The 13,842-nt window shown below is 41.5% G+C and overlaps 1 protein-coding gene across 2 annotated transcripts in view; it reads right to left on the bottom strand.

The window, feature by feature from the left end:
* n4bp3 (NEDD4 binding protein 3) overlaps nt 1-13,842 on the bottom strand; it is a 35,024-nt gene that overhangs the window by 19,901 nt on the left and 1,281 nt on the right. Inside the window, exon 1 of one of the 2 annotated variants that reach the window (XM_085421764.1) lies at nt 7,192-7,476. The exons of the other annotated variant lie outside the window; for it this stretch is intronic. The gene's annotated coding sequence lies outside the window, so the exon portion shown is untranslated. Of the gene's footprint in view, nt 1-7,191; nt 7,477-13,842 lie in introns of those variants that run through there. 2 annotated transcript variants of the gene reach the window in all.

The raw sequence follows: 13,842 nt of genomic DNA, 5'->3' as shown, positions 1-13,842 counted from the left end.
TAGTGTACAGAAACATCTGTGCCGAGCATGGCCTGGAAGTCCCCAGGTCAAAATGGGAGACGCCCCCTATGGTGGTGGAGAATGACCAAGCTAAGATCCTGTGGGACTTCCAGATACAGACGGACAAAATGGTGGTGGCTGACCAACCAGACATAGTGGTGGTAGACGGCCGTGGTGATAGACGTAGTGATACCGAATGACAGCAACATCAGGAAGAAGGAACATGAGAAGCTGGAGAAGTACCAAGGGCTCAGAGAAGAGCTTAAGAAGTGTGGAAAGTGAAGATAACAGTGGTCCCAGTGGTAATCGGAGCACTAGGTGCGGTGGCTCCCAGGCTAGACGAGTGGCTCCAGCAGATCCCAGGAACAACATTCGAGATGTCTGTTCAGAAGAGTGCTGTCCTAGGAACAGCTAAGATACTGTGCAGGACCCTCAACCTCACAGGCCTCTGGTAGAGGACCCGAGCTTGAAGGACAGACCACCCGCAGTGGCGAGAGGGGAATTATTTTTAATGATATCAGTGGCTGTTGTTTGATTTTAATTCATAAACTGTACCTATGGGGTCTGAAAAGCTGCAAAGCCAATGTGTCTATTAGCACCTGTGTTTTAAAAGGAGGCTCCTCTGCCTTAAAATTTAAGTTTGACTGTATAGAAACCTACAAGAAAGAAATTGTTAGAATCTCGCTTGATTTATGACCTCGGCAAACACTTTCCTACTGAGCTTATGGTCTTAATCACTGGTTACAGCATGATATCCATTTTGTAAATTATAGTTTCATTTAGAGGAAAATGAATGATTACGTAGGGTATGATTTAGGACTGGCGTACTGTGTGATGGCAAGTTTCCACCATGCGCTTAGATCCCAAATTTGTTTGGAAAAAAACGCCCCACAACTTTATAATTTTGCCACCGCAGCAGTTTTGAAGTCAAACAATCAATATGTGATTGAAGTGAAGACTTTTAGTCGTAAATCAAAGGCTTTAGCAACAGTTTTGCATTGACTGTCTAGGAATTAAAGCCACTTGTATACACAGTTGCCAATTTTCAGACTAAAAATTAATGGACAACTAACTGATAAGCGGTTTTATGGCAAAGTGAGGCCTGTTGCCTTATTATTTCACAAGCAGCAGCATATCTAAAGCTGATTCAGAGTGTTGAATTTGCAGTTTAGGTCTTTCACTGTTGCATTTCAGCCTCAGACAGTGCGAGTGATGGAGGCCATTATTAGGCTGGAGAAGCAAAATAACACTAGGAACACTAGGAATAACCAAATCAACAGTCTGATGCATTCTTAAAAGGTAGGAATGCACTGGCCTGCTCAGCAACACCAAAAGACCTGGACGACCACAGGAGACAACTAAAATGTATCATTGTCAAAGTCTACAATCAAGAGACAGAGAGGGTTTAGACGAGGCGCAAACCACTGCTTACACTCAAGAGTGAGAGGACCAGATAAGACTTTGCCAGAAATAACCTGAAAGAACCTGCTTTAAAAAAGTATTTGAACAGATGAAACCAAAACACATGGTGTTATCTGTCAAATGTGGCAGGATAAATGTTACTGCATGTGCACACATGTCTGCCTGTGGACCCTGGTCACTGGTGTTTATTGGTGATGTCACTGCTGACTAAAGTGCACAGGGCCATACGCTCTGCTCAGATTCAGACAAATGTTGCAAGACTCAAGGCAAAGCAATCTGACATTATCAATGGACAAGTCTGTCACCTGATCTCAGCTCAGAAGAGCATGCTTTTCAGTTATTACACACAAAATTGAAGGCTGAGAGACCCACAAACAAGCAGCAACTGAAGGTGGCTGCTGTAAAGGCCTGGCAGAGCATCTCAAGGGAGGAAACGGAAGAATGGGTGACGCCTGTGGGTTCCAGATTTCAGGCAGTCACTTGTAGAGGGTTCATCCAAAAGAATCATCTGATTTTAAAGTGCTTTCTGCAGCTGTTCTTTGGTAATGGTTGAAACACATAGTGTTGAAACACATAGTGTTGAAACACATAGTGTTTCAACCATTTGGATTTGTAAGTTTCAACACCACATCTTTTATGTACTTTCATGTGGTGCAGTGCTTTACTTGAAATACCTCAAGGTCTCAATACCTCTTTTAGATTCAATTTAGCCATTGAAGAGAAACTAATATGGTAGAAAAATGCTCTTCACATAAAAACAGAAGCCACTGAGCACCAGTACCAGTATCAGCTGCATGTGGCATGTCACATATATTTATTACAAAATCCTGACATGCATATCATTCATCTTGTTTTCCTTTTACTCTCAAAATTGATGTTGTCAGTGGATGTGAGCTGGCAACTTAATCGCTCTGATCCCTGAGTAGATGAGACCTCGAACTAATAATTTCCACAGCTGGATCAACAATTACTGACCCAGAAAAGAAAACCACGAAACTTACGTGAGACTCAAAGTTCAGCAGGGTTTTTTTTTTTAAAAGAAACCTGCAGGATTACTCTTAAGAGAGCTTCAGCTCGATACAGAAGTCTAACGTTTGTGATCTGACTGGCTGCGTCTGCCTTTCAGTAAATCAGGTGATGACTTCCTCTCAGGCTGATGTGGGTTTCCTCACTTTGCATCAGTTTGCCTATCGACGCAGGCCTGCACAGTGTGCTTTGGCTATAATGCCTCTGTTGACTTCGCAGTATTTCTGCAAAGAATCCAATGACCACAGCAGCCATGTTGGTGTTATCTGGATTGACCGGCTGCACCATATTGATCTGTAGCTGACTGATGTTACATAAATCAGTTTGATTTGGCAAGACAGCACAAGGGAGAGCCCTCGCAGGCACCTGCTCTCACAGCGCCATGGGTATTATTTGTGTTATTTATGGGGGGAATTTATGCACCAACATCCCTTCTGTGGTTTTTATGTAACTGTGACTCAGTAATAAGAGCAGGTTTTGTTAAAATATGATCAATTTGCAGTGTGAAAAGAATTGCACAAGTTTGTTTGGACAAATGCCTGCGTTGCTCCATCTGTGAGGTTATAAGTTCAACCTCTACATGTGGGTTTGTCTACGTTCGTCTAGTCCTGATATGACTCATGTTTCGAGGACCCTCCCTTACGAGGACAAAAAAAATATTTATAGGTGTTTTAGGATTAGGGAAGTTATGATTGTGTGGATTTGTTCTGCAGAGGTGTAGATACACAGCTGTGTGGAGCAGCTGACCTCACTGTTGTTTTAGGTTGCCCCTTTCACTCCTTTACAGATCACACTTCCACAAAGCATACATGCTTATCCATCCCACAGAGCAACTGCATGTCGCACCAGATCATCAACATCCAGCCCCTCTGTGACCCTGATGAGGACAATCTAAAGAGGATGGATGGAATATTTAATTATTTCAAAAAAAATTTATTAATTATGTGTAAAACTTTTTTTAAATTATTTCATAGTTCAGGCTTTAAAGGGTTAAAGTATTGTTTTGCGTTTGTGGTCATTTCCATCTTTATTTTTATCCTTACAATCAGTTGATTTTATTGATATTAATGGGAAGGTTAACGTGTTCAAAGTTGTTTCCTCTTTTAGTGTCTGTGTAAACGTGTCGCTTTTAAACACTGCTCAAATGAGTATGATTATGACTTACAGGTAGATCAAGGCTCGCAAACAACATAAAAGAAATGTATAACAATCAATGTAAATAGCTGATGATGATATAAGCTGTATGACATACAGGATGGGGCTGTTGCTATTCCATCTTTTCCCATAACTTACACGTTCCTATTGGATTTCTGATGGTGCTAAATTGTTAGCATTTCCATATGTTCACAAATATAACTGTACAAATTCTGACTCAGGCTTTGGCTTGCATCTAATAAAAAATAGAAATGATACAGGACGACACGACTAGTTCCACAAGACGCTTTAAACGAAGCTTTAGAAAAACATGTGGGTCCGCTATTCAAAACAAAAACTGCTCTTCAGCCACAAGAGACGATGAGTTAGATAGTAGCGTGGGAGCCGAGATGAAGGCCTTAATCTCTGAACAAACTAAACAACGTATTGTTCCATAAGCCCTTCCTATTACAGTACTTGTTGCTACAACAGTCGGGATTTCTTCTCCCACGTGAAATGCATCATAGTTTGCAATTACAGCAGTATCAGGTTTAGCAATCAGAAGTCCGGAGTTTACTGACAACTCTATGATGGGAAAAGAATTTGACGCTAATCAGGAATCAAAGAGTTGCCAAGAAATTTTGCTGATTGTAGGTGTTGTTTTTAAAGCAACTTTTTAGCTAAGGTCTTAAATATGAAAATGACACACGTGGAGGATATGAAAATAAAGAATGTAGCACACTAAAGAGCGCTGCTATTTTTTTGGTAGCCGAACTCATTAAAAATGCTAAGATTTACTAGAGAATTGTTTTTTGAAATGGTGTAAAAACAAAAAAAGGACAAAAAAACAGAGAGAGAGAAATCTTATTTTCCTGAAACCAATAATATGCAGAGAAAGCCTTTTTTAGGCGATGCACTACGGAGGAAAAACTGAATCCTTGACCCCTTCAGTGATAGGATCCAGCAGCAGCTCTTCTTTGTTGGTAGGAGGCAGGTCACTTCAAATCAATACAGAGAAGAGAGTTGCTCTTTGTTCTAATAATATGCTTTTGACTTTTACAGTCCAGATTTACACCAAACTGAACATTTTATGGGAGAATTTGGACGTGTTGGATGTGTTAGTCAGCGCTCTCCACCGCCATCATCAAAACACAGAGTGCAGAAATATGGGGGAGAATGCTGCTCCCACCCTACAGCAGCGCTTTAGAGGAATAGAGAATAAAAGCCACGAAGAACTGAAGCTGTTCAATTCAGTGCAGTTTCATTTGTACTGAACAATAACCTCAAAGATATCTGACTTTATAAAGGGAAACCCAACAGTGCCTCACCGAGCAAGCTCCTGATGACACGTGCCATTGTTATGCTGTTTTTTCATTTTATCTATCAAGATAAACTTATTATGGTGATTTTCATGGTTCATTTCTCACTTTTTGCCTTCTAAATATAAGGTTCGCTGCTCATGAACTGGTCAGCATTTCGCATCGTTTACTCTTTAGCTTGTGCAATTTCAACTAACCAAGAATGACACAATTTGGCGCTGGATTATAATTTTCTTACTTTCATACTTAAATCTAATCTGCGTGATAATTTTGTATTAATATGCAGTTTATGATGCCTGACATGCTGAGAAAATGCATGTCCGGCATTCTGTAAAAGGAAAATATAGATTTTTTTTCTGTATTTTCTGTATTTTAAAAAGAAAACCAACAGCTATAAAACCAGCAACATGCTAAAATATTTCTTTACTCACCTTCGCTGGCATTTGTAACAACGGCATGATATTTATTACACTTGATTCTGAATCCAGTTCAAGTTCTGCTTGGTTTCTGTGGATAACAGGTAAAGCCTGTATAGTGTTTGCCAACTGCTGCTATCAGCAGAGCCATGTTCAGCGCAGAGCATAAGTCCACCGAGAGCAGTGTGAGGAAACAAACCCACATTCCTTACATTTCTCACTGGGTAATGATTAAATGTGCCATGCCGTTACTTAACACGTGGAGCTCTGATGTGGCTGATGTTGTCCGTTTCCCCTGCTGGAGGACTTTGAGGGCTTTGGGACATTTTTAATCTGTTATCAAAAGTAACTTTATTCCCATGAGAACCTGGTAACGGCAGCCCAACAACAACAACTCAGTGACCGATTATTCAGCCACATAATCATAGGCTGCAGGTAACATAATGTTAAACTGAGCTGATAAAGGCTTTTTATTAAATTCTTTACAGTAAGGAGGGGTGAGCAGAGACTCACTGTGGCTTCTTTGTTTCCTGGAGCGGTTCACGCAGGAGTCACCGTTCTGTGATTACATCGATGGAAATTGAGTGGTTCCCACATCGACCTACACCTGAATCAATTCCACTTAACAGCTGCAAAGAGTGTGCAAGCATCCATCGGGACGCCCTGGATGTTAGGCCACACACTCGGCACAATCAACATGGGAAAACGGATGCACCACAGCTAAAAATTGGTTTGGACTCAGAAGCTAACAGGCACACGTGGAGTGACCCGTGTGCAGGTGAAACTGCTCTGCCGATCACATCCCAGCAAATCCTTCTGATCTCATTTGCACCAGAGAGAGAGAGAACTGAAGAGGGATGATGTCAGGTAGTAAACACTGATGCTGACGAAGGCCGATGCCCAGTCAGAAGATCAGTGTCCCCCCCCTTCCTGGCTGAAGTTTCCCTGTAAATGAATTGAGTGCTACTGGAAAACACCTTATTCAGCCAAATGAGGTCATAAGTTTACTGTAGAGAGTTTACACTAACAACAAAAGCCGCAAGAAAAACTATGATATGCGAAATATCACCTAGATGAGGTTGTTTTGTTTTGATTGCTGTTGCAAAAATAAAAAAATCTCAAAAACAATTAGATTTAATTTAATTGACTGGAGAACACAGTCAGTTAAATTAAATCTAATTGCTCAGCCTGGGTACAGAATTCATGAATAGACCTCAGGGGGAATTCCAGAGACACAAATAGACCATCAGACCAGAGATAATTCAGATATAACAGAAAAAGAAAGCGTGATATTATTAATGAGCTCTCAATGCAACGCTCGCTGGAAGGCAAGTACCCCCGTTTATTATTATTTGAGGACCGTACGGCTTCATTCTGGACCATTCAATAATTAACCGTTAATTAGCACATCACTTCCAAGCTGGAAGGCTGATTCTGCTGCTCCGAGTGACGTCACATCCCCGTAGGGAAAAGATTCAGTTATAAAGTTAGCTAATTCCAAATCAGCTTCACTGCAAACAAGAATTCCTCGTGGGCAAAGTGATTAACAATCAGGATGCTTCCCTCTTCTCTCTGTAGCTTAGGCTGCTCTTTGACAGCGCTGCCTTAAATCGCATTTTAAGGTTACTGGCATGCAAATTAGTCAAGTTTTCCCTGGAGAAATCGGGGCTGCGTATTAAATGCTAGTAGATACACGGATCTTTGAGCTGAAACCAGAATTGAGGTACTTTCACTTTTATAAAAGGAACATTGTAAACAAATCTAAACCCAAATCATAAGCAGACATGAGGTGAACAGAGAGGCAAAGTTAACTTTTTTACACTAAGAGTGTCTTTAAATAGTAGGAAATGTAGAAGGAAAAAACACTTGTTTACCTGTGTTTGTCCACCTGAAACTTCACTTCTCTGCTCCTGATCCCATGCACGCCCTGTTTCTCTCTGTCACCCTCGCTACTGATGATGACATCACATGACTCGTGTTTCCCAGCCTGCGATGGCAGCTGGGAGGTGCGTGGATAAAGAGGAAACTGCTTCAGCCACTGACCTGCAGGAAGACTTTACACTGGTCTAAACAGATGGTTTGGGCCCATATCAACATTTTGGACTAAGCTAAGCGAGCTCTGTATGTTCCTAGTTACACTACACCCTTCCCTCCTGCTCACTTCTTTGTGCACTGTGAGCCCTCTCAAAGGCCAGTGTGGTCAGACTGGTTCTTCCAGTTCCAGAAACAAAAGCCCCTGCATGTGAAAACGCTTTGAAGCCTTCAATGCAGACCTTAAATAAAACTCCCAGCTTCACTGGACAACGGCAACGCAGTGCGTCTGTTTGCTCGAGGATAATAAGACAATCAGGAGGGATTTGACTTAGGTTACAAAGCAGACAGCATAAATGGGGAAAGAAGGATGAATGTATGAAAAGAAAATAAGAGGAAGATGGGAATGAGGAAGAAGTGGAAAATGAGGGCATGCGGAGGGGGATGAGTCTGAGTGGACTGTCTGGACAAGAGTCTGAGTGTACGTCTCCCTTCCTGAGAGGCTAAGTTACTGGACGGGTTCGACACCATATCAAGTTACACATCTCAAACTAAAGATGCTGGGATCTGAGAAGGAAGAAGAGAGAAGACATTGTTCTCTGCTCTGTAACCAGGAGAGAGTGGCTCCTTTCTTCTGTCCTCACCATCCGATGTGGGCCAATGAGCTGAGGTGGGTATCCGGACCAACGGGTGGGCACACAAGAATCTCAGCTCATAAAAGCACCTTGCCAGCCAGGGATGCACTATGTTGAGACTGGCAAACTATTAAAGGCATTCCAGTGGAGTATGATGTTTTATGGTGCCCCTTGGCCTGCTGAGAGTAATCTGAAGAAAATCAGCAGTAAAATGAAAGGAGGGCCTAACCCCATCAAAGCTGGACAGCCCAGCCCAAAACCTGAGCAGGTGCTCCAGTACCCCTGTCATTACTGTATGTGTGGGCCCCCAGAGGGCCTCAGATTTCAAAGGCAGTCACTCCCAGCTGGCTGATAGAGAAGTTCAACCAAAAAGAAGAAAAAGAAAAGAAAGAAAAACAAAGTAAGAGATGGAGGATCCTAAAAAATGAAGGCGGTGCATCCATGTGATTGGCAGCAAGCATTGCAGAAGGAGAGGAGACAAAGAAGAGAAGATAGGAACGTGTCAGAGCCTGCTTACAGTTACTGTACCTGTATGACCAATCAACTAAACAACAAACTCATTGTCAGCTAGACTCATTTCCTCTGGCTTATCTCTTCTGGACAATGTCATCACTGGAAAGTGCTATGGGAGGTATGCTGGCTGTCTGGTTCTTGAGAAATACCATTATCCTGTTTTAGACCGGAGCTTACTGTGTCTGCCACACAGGAGTTAGCTCTTGTAAACAAATTTTGCAACTCTGTCTGTAAGGATCGGGAGATGTTAATGCGATTAGTTAACGCAACTTTAAAAACTGAAGAGTCACAAGTGTTAGACTGTTAGATGACAACACCGATGCCAGTCTCAGATCTGTACAGCAAACATACACAGCATTCAGTTAGCTTAGCGTAAAAAACAGGAAACCATTATTCTGGTTCTGTCCGAAGGTCACATAATCCACTCACCAGCTCCTGTAAAGCTCACGCGCTGGCACACAATGTCTCATTTCTTTAATTTGTACCAAAATATAAGCTTTTGGCAGGGCTGTATTACCGACTCTTCCCTGTTTCAAGCATGCGGCAACTGCTGGGATAAAAAATGAAGCCAATGCAACAGTGTAGCCACTTGAGGTTATAAGCAGATAGGTGTATATATATATATATATATATATATATATATATATATATATATATATATATAGGTATATATAGGTATATAGGTATATATAGGTATATATATATATATAGGTATATATAGGTATATATAGGTATATATATATATATAGGTATATATATATATATAGGTATATATAGGTATATATATATATATATATATATATATATATATATAGGTATATATAGGTATATATATATATATAGGTATATATAGGTATATATATATATATATATATATATATATATAGGTATATATATATATATATATATATATACCTATATATACCTATATATATATATATATAGGTATATATAGGTGTAAGAATGTCCATGATTTTTTTTTTTATCCATGACCCGTCTCTAACGTTTCTTGTAGTCACTTTCTTTTGTTGTTGAATGTATCAATAAAACAATAAAGAAGAAAGGGAATAGAAGCATTTTATAACACAATTTCAGCCTTGCTTGTTTAGTTGGCTATATTATAAAAGAAGTTATGTGTGTACAGATTACACATGTTAGACCTCAAAGTCTTTGTTATGTTAAATTAAACGAAACTTAAAATTAAAAACAATAAGGGCTCCATATCCTTCAATATTTGGTTTACAGAGTGAAATAATTATGAAAAGCTGGTACGCAATCGTGAAGCAATATTAAATGGAATAATGTTGGACCTCCTTTTGCCTTCAGTGATGCCTTAATTCTTCATTCACAGATTGAACAAGGTGCTGGAAACATTCCTCAGAGATTTTGGTCAATATTGAGAGGACATGCAGTTTGTTTGTTGGCTGCACATCCACAATGTCGCTCTATTGGATTGAGGTCTGCTGACTGTGGAGGCCAACTGAGTACAGTGATCTCATTGTCATGTTCAAGAAACTAGTTTGAGATGATCTGAGCTTTGTGGCATGCTTTCATGTTGTTTACATCAGCAGTCCCCAACCCCCGGGCCACGGACCGGTACCGGTCCTTGAGTCGTTTGGTATCGGGCCGCGAGAGTTGAGGGCGGCTCGGGTGTAAAATTTTATGATTTTTCAGGGTTTTTTATCATTGACTCAGTTTCCCTGGGTCTTTTCTCGTGTTGTAGTTGTACGGCTCATTTTAAAAGAAATAGTTACACGTTACTATAGCGGCCAGAATGCATTAAGGGGTAGATGTTGTTGGCGGTTTTCAGGAGGACGCTGCTAATAAAGTTAAACATTTACACAGGGAATTTGCGTTTCTTATTATATTTGCAAAATACCACAGTTTTTGTCTTGGTCGTATCATTTTATTTTGTTGCATTTATTTGGACGGTCTGTGAAAATATTGTCTGACATTAAACCGGTCCGTGGCGCAAAAAAGGTTGGGGACTGCTGATTTAGATCACGTTCTGACTCCACCATCAAAACGTTGCAGTAAAAAATTGAGACCCATCAGACCAGGCAACTTTGTTCCAGTTCTCTATTGTGCAATTTTGGTGTCCCAGTGCGAATTGTACCCTCAGTTTTCCGTTCTTAGCTGTGGCGTTTGGTGCAGTCTTCTGCTGCTCTGACCCATCTGCTTCAAAGTTTGACGTGTTGTGCACTCAGAAATGCTCTTCTGCATAGCTCGGTTGTAATAAGTAGTAATTAGAGTTACTGTTGCTATTGTTCTCCGACCTCTGATTTCAACAAGACATTTTCTCCAGAGATCTGCTACTACCTAGGTATCTTCCCTTTTTCAGATAATTCCTCAGAGATGGTTCTGTGGGAAATCCCAGTAGATCTACAATTTTTAAAATACTCAGCCAATCACGCCAGATTCAAAGTCACTTAAATCACCTTTCTTCCCCATTCTGCTGCTTGGTTTAAACTTCGGCAGGTCGTCTTGACCACGTCTATATGCCTAAATACAATGAGGTGCTGCCATGTGATTGGCTAGATATTTACATTAGATATTTGCAATGAGGGGCAGTTGATAAAGTGCCTGCTGAGTGTATATCAATAGCTGTCTGCTTGTGTTTGGTCTTCCAAACACTATACAGGGAGTGAATAAGTGTAAAAGCCAAATACAGCTTTAGCACTTCACCCTCCTGCCCCCACATATCTGGTTCCAAAAATTAAAAAAGCTAAAATCGAACCATAAAAACAGGAGTTCACTAACCATTGGGTGACATTACAGCGGCTATATTCATACTTTCATACAAGCTCCTGGTTTTAAATGACATAATAAAAAAAGAGAAATACAGCCTCAACAAGTCTTCACCGCTGATCCACTTAACTACCTGTGAGACATAAGGGAGACACTAGGAGGTCATGGAAGCTCACTGTAACCTTTAAAACCACCACGTTGATTTCTTTTGAGAGCACACGATGTGACAGCAAACTGAAATGCCGTTGGAGAGAGCAGAGCCGCGGCTACCTCGACGACCGCTACTTGTACACGCGGATATGAATACAACAATGCCCACTCACAGAGGAGGGCTTTGACTCATGGCCTTTTGTTCTGCAACACTACAATTCCTCAGAATAAATAGGAGACACGGGCTGAGCGCAACGCAACAGACACACACAGAAGGTAACCGCTGCTGCTGATAACTACAGGGAGGAGGTGAGTGTGAGCGCTTCTCACAGGGAGATAAGCCCGATCAATAAAAACACAAGCAAGCGATAAGGCTGAGATGAGGTAAACAGGTTGCATTTGACTCACGGGAAAATGTTGCGTTCTATAAACGAGTGTGTAGTCCCAGGATGAGGCGATGCCAGAGTGAGCGGCGGAGCTATTCACGTCATCCTTCTGAGTTGGTGACATTTAAAGACAAAAGGGTCTGTCCGGCCTCCTACACTCTCAGACCTTTCCCCTCTGAAGGTCAAAGGGTTCGGTCTGTCTCATGAGGATGAGGTAATTGTTAAGCAGTCAGTTGGGAGGTCAACTCACCACGCAGTCAGTTATATACCACCAAATAATGGGCAAAGTACACTTTTGCAGGGATTAAATGTCAAAAAGTGAGTCTGGCAGTTAAACTGATTTTGATTGACAGAAATGAGTGTGGGCCACCAAGCCAACTCCCGATGATGCCAAATCCACCCATGCTCACTCACACTTACACTTAAACCTGTTATACATCATGAATCTGTGATGTTCTGTACTTTGCAGTAGTTATGTGAAAGTGTGAAAGTTGGGGACTTTCAGAATATCTCTGGCAGATAGCGCTGGACAACTTTAGGATTAAACCTGCATAGCAGCCATGTTACCTCATAGATAAACAATCGGAATCAGTGTTAGCCAACTGACACAACCACTGCTCTGCAGGTTTAATTTGCGAAGTTGTGACTTTGCTGCATTTAAGTTTCAAAATCTGTTAAGAGGAAGTGGCAGGAACGGTAAAATACTCCCAAAGATTAATCTCCAGCTATAAGGAAACACCTGCCACTCGGGGCCAATGATTAACTTGGGTGTGTTCTCTGTATGGGCACTTGTAACCTGTGAGTGAGAACAGGGGCCATGCTAATGCAGCAAGCATTGTGGTTCACATGGTTAACACACTGGTTAGAAATTACACAGAACTTGCTGCCAGTTACTTACACAGTTCCTGATAGAAACTACTCTTGACTGTGGTGGGTTCGAAAGCTAAACAGCATTAAATCAAACCGTGGCAGAATAAAGGCTGGCAGCCCTGCATGCTTGGCCAGGTCCTGCAGTGATTTTCTTAACCTGGCCTGGCTTTAATTGCAGTGACAGACGGCCTTGAGTGCAGATCAGGCCAAGCCACGGGGAGAGGGATGAGCGAAGGGGAGGAGTGTTGAGTGTAAGAACATGACACTTTCACCTTAGTGCAATCAGACATGGAGTTTTGGGGATGACCGCACACAAAACGCACAAGGAGAATAGGGTACGGGATAAGCTCGGGATCAGGAGAAGTAGAACAGAGGTTGGAGGAAAGGGGAAATCTGTGGAACGCTGAGGCGGAGCAAAACCAGTGAGTGGAAGGAGAGCTGATTAGTGTTTGATTAGGTGGCTAGCCTGAGGGGAAATATCACATGAGGAGGACTGTGCCATTACTGCTGTGCTCTCCCCATTCCACCATCTGCTTGAGTGTAGTACACATGATTGGCTTTCTGTGCACTTTTGTGCCACAAAATAATATCAAGATAAACAGCATATTGCATCGTATGGAGCACATTTGGGGGGGAGGACATTCAGTTGCACCTTTGGTGCCTGCATTAAAACAAGCAAAGTATGAGAGTGCAGAGCTGGGAGAGCCCACTAAACATCAGTCTGATTGATGGACCACAATCTGGATCCTCTAATCTTTACTACGCTCACCAAATAGTCAGCAGAATATGTGTTTCATCAGCTGCTTGTGGTTTAGGGAGACAGACACAGAGGCACACTCACAAACGCACACTCACTGGGGGGAGCATCAGTCCCCCAGAGCTCAAACAGCTGAACGAGGAGCTCTCATCAGCTGTTTGGCTGATTCTGCTGAGAGAAGAGCACCAAAGACTGACTGTGTCAAAATAAATAAATAAAAAGCCCTAAAAAAAATCCAACAATCTCCCGCATAGAGCTTAGATTTAATATTCTAGAGTGTACAATGTGCCTATAAATAGTGTCACAGCCTTTTTTTTCTTTAATAGATCGAGAGCACATGATCATTTGGGATTATTTGAGCTTAAATCAATATACAGTGTGACAGCCAAGGTATTAGTTTTACACTGATACAAAAGAGAGATCGTTATATTTGCT

The sequence above is a fragment of the Rhamphochromis longiceps genome, linkage group LG2 (assembly GCF_057381845.1).
Source record: "Rhamphochromis longiceps isolate RC_006_pf linkage group LG2, R_longiceps_female_GT1.1, whole genome shotgun sequence".
Taxonomy (NCBI): domain Eukaryota; kingdom Metazoa; phylum Chordata; class Actinopteri; order Cichliformes; family Cichlidae; genus Rhamphochromis; species Rhamphochromis longiceps.
The sequence above is the reverse complement of the archived record's forward strand: the minus strand, read 5'-3'. Positions and strand labels throughout refer to the sequence as shown.